Source organism: Crocodylus porosus, unplaced genomic scaffold (assembly GCF_001723895.1).
Source record: "Crocodylus porosus isolate Cpor-Errol unplaced genomic scaffold, CroPor_comp1, whole genome shotgun sequence".
Lineage (NCBI taxonomy): Eukaryota > Metazoa > Chordata > Crocodylia > Crocodylidae > Crocodylus > Crocodylus porosus.
Window position 1 is genome coordinate 8,282,644 of NW_017728934.1, and position 6,118 is coordinate 8,288,761.

Sequence of the window (6,118 nt, forward strand, 5' to 3'; positions counted from 1 at the left end):
ATACCAATAGCCGATTTTTAAGGAGGCACATCAGCTGATAATGATCCAATTTCCAATACCAGCCCCACAGCCTGGAGAGCTGCATGCAGCTGGTAAATCTGGTGTGGTAGAAGGGGCACGGTGGGGGGCAAATCAAGGCCACTGCTGTGAGGGAGGAGTGTGGCTGGGGCAGGGGCTGGGGCAAGTGCTGCCCAGCCAAGGCAGGGCATGGGATGGAGCTGCAGCTCATCGGGACACACACCTCTCACAGCTGCACACTACTCATCAAGGAGTTGCTGGTCTAACGCTCACCTGCTCATGGTGGCTCCTGCCACTCTTCTGGGAGGGCATGTTGGGGAGGGGCGCGTGCACCCAGATCTGTGCAGGGAAGGGCAGGCCAGGCCAGGAAGAACCCCGTGCAGCCCTGGCCCCAGTTCACCTTGATCAAGGGGCACACGCCTACCCCACCCCCCCCAACACCTTCCTGGACAAGCAGTGGGAGCAGTGGCAAGAACTGCCAGACAAGCGGGCAAGCCCCATACCAGCAGCTCCCAGATGAGCAGCATGCAGCGTTGGGAGCACCCCCCCCAAGAGCCACAAGTCCATCCCGTGCCCAGCCCACCCCACTCTGGGCAGCGCTTGCCTCAGCCCCAGCCCCACTCCTTCACTGTAGGGGCCTTGATCTACACCCCCACCTCCCCTCCCTCCCTCCTCCCCTTCCACCACACCCAACTTACCAGCTGCATGCAGCTCTCTAAGATGCCGGGCTGTTCTCACTGCCTGCGTGCTGCGCTGCAGCTGCACACACACGGGCATCTATCAGACAAATTATCAGCCACATCAGGCCGATTTCCTATATGATCCATTTTCTTTATATTGGTGCTGATCAAATATTGGACAGATGTATCGATGCACCTCTAGTGAGAATGTGGCCAACTGCTGCCAACAACTATTCAAACTGTGCTTCAGAGGAGGCAACCTATGCCCTGAGATGTCTGAGCTTCCTAATCCCTACCACAGGGGCTCCCAGAGGATCTCAGGTCAGCTACCAGCCATGTGTTGCTTCACTACAACTTCCTAAAACACAATAAAGAAATCCAACTGGCCATCTCTGTTCATTCATCTCCTCCCCATTCCCAAAGATCCTGTCCTCATGCTAACCACCTTTTCTCTCCCATATCCTGTCTTTCTTCTCCTTTCCCTCCTGAGGCTTCGTTCTCCCTCCTAGCCCAGGTCTGCCCTACTTCAGACATCTCACACTGTCTCCTGAACCTACCCCTCGGTCCTCTGAAGTCCTACCCCTCCTGTTCTCCCCTTTGCTACTTTCTTCCTGAGCTTCACACCTATACCTCACATCTCAGAAGTCACTCTTGCATTTTAGTGCTTTGGGGTCCCTTGCAGTGTTGGTTCACTCAATTACCCCTCTTGGAAGCCCCCTTGCAAATCCTGATTCCCACTTCAGCAGCCATTCTACTTCATAGCTCAGCAATTTCAGGTGTGCCACAACACATCCACCCCTACCAGATCATTTACAGTCACTTATCTCCAACACACACAAACTCCCTCTGCAGCAAGACCATGAGAGATGGAGGAGAGAAGCAGGCAGACTGCAGGCCAGGCAGAATGACATCTGAGGCTAACTGCACCCAGGATACCACAACAACTCAGCACCCTCTACTGGGAGAAGCCAGGCAGCTCAGGATTTGCAAGACCCTGCTAATGCTGGAGCCTTTTTGCACATCTCAGAGAAAGTTGGCCCAGTTCTAAGCTGCAGAAAATGAGCTTTACAACAAAATAACTCAGGCAGCCTTAACTGCCACTCTCTCTAAGCCTGACCACAAGCTTACTAGATTGAAAAAAAAAAAAAGAATACAAGTTTCACCTTGGTATGTGGAACTAAACATATTCAAAGGGGGATAAGGGTCTATTTCCTAACCAACAGTCCTCACAAATCCCCCATCCTGAAGGCACATTTTAAGTTCTGTGTCATTTTTACATTTCCTTGCATTTAGCCATCCTGAAGCAGACACTGTCTACCTGAGCTCAACTGGCCAAGTGACCCAAATCAGTCAGTGCCAGTGACCTGCCCTCTCCAGCATGTACCACTCCTCCAATCCATAGGTCACTGGCAATTTTATCAGTTACATTTTTTTGGGTATGGATGGAAAGCTATGGCCCATGGGCCAGATTTAGTTCATGGCCATGGGGCTTTGGCAGAATTCAATGGCAGGGGGAAGCACTGGCAAGGAATATTTCCTGTGCCACAGCAGGGAGAAAAAGAGGCGACAGACAGGTCCTACCACCTCATAGTATCATAGCACTTAGGGTCAGAAGGGACCTAAGCAGATCATCAGGTCCGACCCCCTCTCCTGGGCAGGAATGGGTGGGTCATATCACCCCAGCCAAGTATCTGTCCAGCCTCCTCTTGAAGACCCCCAAGATAGGAGAGAATACCACCTCACTTGGGAATCCATTCCAGAGCCTGTCCAACTCTGACCCCAGCTAGGTTATTCTGGCCCATGGTCCAAAAAGGCTGCCAACCACTACCTTAAGGAAGTCAAGATATAACATAACACAGTTTCTCTTTATGAAATTACTTCACGTAAACTCACATTGATTGGCACTAGTTATATCACTGTCCTCTTCATTGATTACTTCAACCCCTTATTAAAGACCCATGATTTTACACAGGATCAGCATCAGAGTAATAGGCCTGTTGTTACCCTGATGAACTCCAAGTCCATTCCATCAAGAACCTCTTATGTGCCAAGCAAATAGTACCATGTAATAGAGCAAATTAGGGGCTATGCCAGCTCAAAGCACCCAAATGGCTGCTGCAAACATCTGATATCAAATGAATCTGCAAAAACATCTCAAAGACAAACATCTAGCCTCAATATGTTTACTATGACAGCTCATATCATCCACCTGTGATAGACAACTCATGGCCAGAATTTCCCCAACAGCTGAATACCTCTCATAGACAAGGACAAAAATCCTGTTCCTTCAAATACTACATTGCTTTGCTAGATGGGTTTTGGCTACTGAGAGCATAGGTTAAGTTCCATAAAGCTCATAAATGTCACTGCCAGTAGGCACAGGCCATAGCAACTAGAGGTGAACCAATACATCGGTTGGATATTGGATTGGCACCAATATAAAGAAAATTGGCTGTATTGGAAATGGGGCCTATGCAGCCAATAATGCCCATGCATGCATGCAGCCACAGTGCAATACACAGGCAGAGGAGAACAGCTCAGCAGCTTGGAGAACTGCATGCAGGTGGTAAGTCTATGGTGGTGGAAGGGGAGAGGGAAGGGGTGTGGGGGGCAGATCAACACCCCCACAGTGAGGGAGGGAGTGAGGCAGGGACAGATGTTGCCCAGCTGGGGCATGGCAGGACAGGGCAGGGGGCAGAGCAGCAGCTCGTCGGGGGGAGCATGGGGAGGAAGGGGGGCAGCTCACACCACTGCCTGCACCCTGGGAGAGCATGGGGGCATGTGCCCTGGATCTGCACAGGGTGGGGTCAGGTGGGCTGCAGCTGTGGGCTGAAGCCAGGCTGTCCTCAGTGAGGTCTGGGTTTGGGGTGGGCAGTGGCAGTGCTGGGACAGGCTGCAGCCACGCCCAACTTTGCTCTAGGGCCCTCCCCATAGTGCCCCCTCCCAGTGCCACCCGTTGCCTACCCCGAGCTCAGCCCCACCAAAAAGAGACTGGTGCAGCCCTGGCTCCAGTCTGTGTCCCCTCCCCCCCAAGGTATGTGCAGCAGTGACAGCTGATCCCCACCCCCCAGATGAGCCACCGTTCCATCCCACGCCCTGCCCCAGCTGGCCAGTGTCTGCCCCTGCCCCAACTCCATCCCTCACCATGAGTAGAGTTGATCTGCCCCAACACCCCTTCCCACCACAACAGACTTACCAGCTGCATGAAGCTTTATTGGAAATTGGATCCTTATCAGCCAATATTCCTCCTTAAAAATTGGTTATTGGTATCAGCCCCAAATACCTTTATTGGTGCATCCCTACTAGAGACTCCTACCTAACAAGTCTGCAACAAATAGCTTCCAAGAGAAGCCTGCACATAGGAGGCTGTCCAACATAGATCTCCTTCCAGTGGAAGAAGGGATGCCTAACCGCTTCTAAAGGAAGGGGGCATCAGGCCTAGAAACAAACACACTACTATCATAAGACTCCACAAATAAGACATGATGTGTCAAAATACAGAAATAGTGGTAGCAAGTTCCTTGGTCAACAAGCCCTTTCCAATCATGCAAACACAGTCCTTCCCTTTAATCTCCTGACTATATTAAATTAACAAAGACAGGCTTGACCAAAATTCAGCCTCCCAAACAGCCTGAAGAGGCTGTGGCCAACATGAAAAAGGGTCTACTGCACCAGTCCATATATACATTTGAGCAAGTTAGTCTCTCAGAAGGTGCCAGCCTGCCCTGCCTTCCCTCTGATTTCAGATTAAGGCAAATAACTGTATCTCTCTACATTTGACTGCAAGAGCAGGCAAACTAGAGTCCGTTACTGTCTACACCAGTGGTTCCCAAACCGTGTGTCATGACCCCAAATGGGGTTGCAACATCAGCAAATGGGGTCAGCATACAGGGATCTGGGTTTTCTGTTCCTTGAAGAAAAGCACAGATTTTCTTCTTCAAAGATAGAGTTCTAGCCTGCAAGGGGATGCTTGGGGCACCACGTGAATGCACACATCCATATGGCAGCCAAGCAGCAGTGGACAGCAGCTCCCACAGCTCCCTCCAGGTAAGTCTATGGGGGTTGGGAGGAAGGTGCACGGGGGATGCATTGTGGGGAGCAGTGGGAGGCAGATGATGCGGGGGGGCACATGCCCCCTGAGATTTTTTTTGCCCCATAGTGGGGGGGGGGTGCAAGGCTGCAGCTGGGCCAGACCAGTTCCAGGGCAGAAGCAGCTGCCTGCACAGCCCAGCAGGTGAGACCTGACACAGGAGGGAGTGTTGTACTGCCATGGCTGCAAAAGGCAAGTTGTGGCAATGTGAAGTTGTGCCCCCACTGCTGCCAGGCAGGCAGGGGGCACCTCATCTTGATGGTCACAGTGGTGCAGTGCTCCCTTCTGCCCTGGGTCCCAGCTTGCTGAGCTGCTGAGGCCCCAGGGGGCAGCAGGGCAGGGAGCCCCAAGCTTGCAACAGGAAGCCCACATTCCACCCCCCGCTGTGGGTTCCACTCCTGCTGTGCTGCCTGCAGGGGCAGGGGGTGAGAGCAGCAAAGGGAGCCAGGCTCCATGTTCCACTCCAGCTGCACCAGCTGCCACCTCCCATGGGTGACAGCTAGGGCTCAGACACTCCTGGGGAGCAGGGGACTGTGGGCCCTGGGGATGGGGGGTACATGTTGGCTGGGAGTGAGGGACACTGGCAGGGCCAAGGAGTCTGTAGCTGCAGGTTGGGAGTGTGGGACCATCCTGAGGAAATGGGGTTGTAAATGGGGTCATGCAGCGGGAGGGATGCAGCCCCCAAATACACTTGAAAATTTATCAGTCTCAAGTCCTGGATAGTTTTGCTGCTGAGCGAATGCAAGGACAGACCCACAGAGATCATGCTTCTCGCTTTTAAGCTTTACTCCCGCTGACCAAACACCACTCAAAACAGTAGAAGAACAGAGACTGCCAACAGACCTGTAACATGCATCCTGTCCCTGATGACCATGCACAAAACTCTCCCTCCACTGGGAAGCCCAAGAGGAACAGGAATTAAAGCCCAATGAAAGCCCAACGCTCAGCAGTAAAGCATCAATCCCAAGCTCCAGCAATAGGGACGTCCTCAGGAGGGAAAAAGTCGCAAACCTAGAAAGCAGCGCGGGAGGAGCAAGGCAGGAACCGAGGCCCGAGCCGCGCGCTTCAGGAACGAGAGATCAGAGACGCCCCGCGGAAGGGCGGCAGGGGCAGGCCCGGAGCACAGCGGCCCGTGACGAACACACCCGCCAGCTGCCATGCCAGGGCTGCGCCACTGAAATCTGCGGGCCGGACGGAGCAGGCGCGTGCGGGGGAGGGAAGCCGAACCCCAGGCCCCGCACTGAGCGGACTCTGTCCTGAGCAGGAGCCCGGCACCAGCCCTGCCCCGCCAGGAGCGCATGGGCCGCGGGCCGGCGGCGGGCCCCGGAGC

At 53.6% G+C, this 6,118-nt stretch overlaps 1 protein-coding gene across 1 annotated transcript in view; it reads right to left on the reverse strand.

The window, feature by feature from the left end:
• MTMR4 (myotubularin related protein 4) overlaps positions 1-6,118 on the reverse strand; it is a 77,767-nt gene that overhangs the window by 71,450 nt on the left and 199 nt on the right. The gene's annotated exons all lie outside the window — the stretch shown is intronic.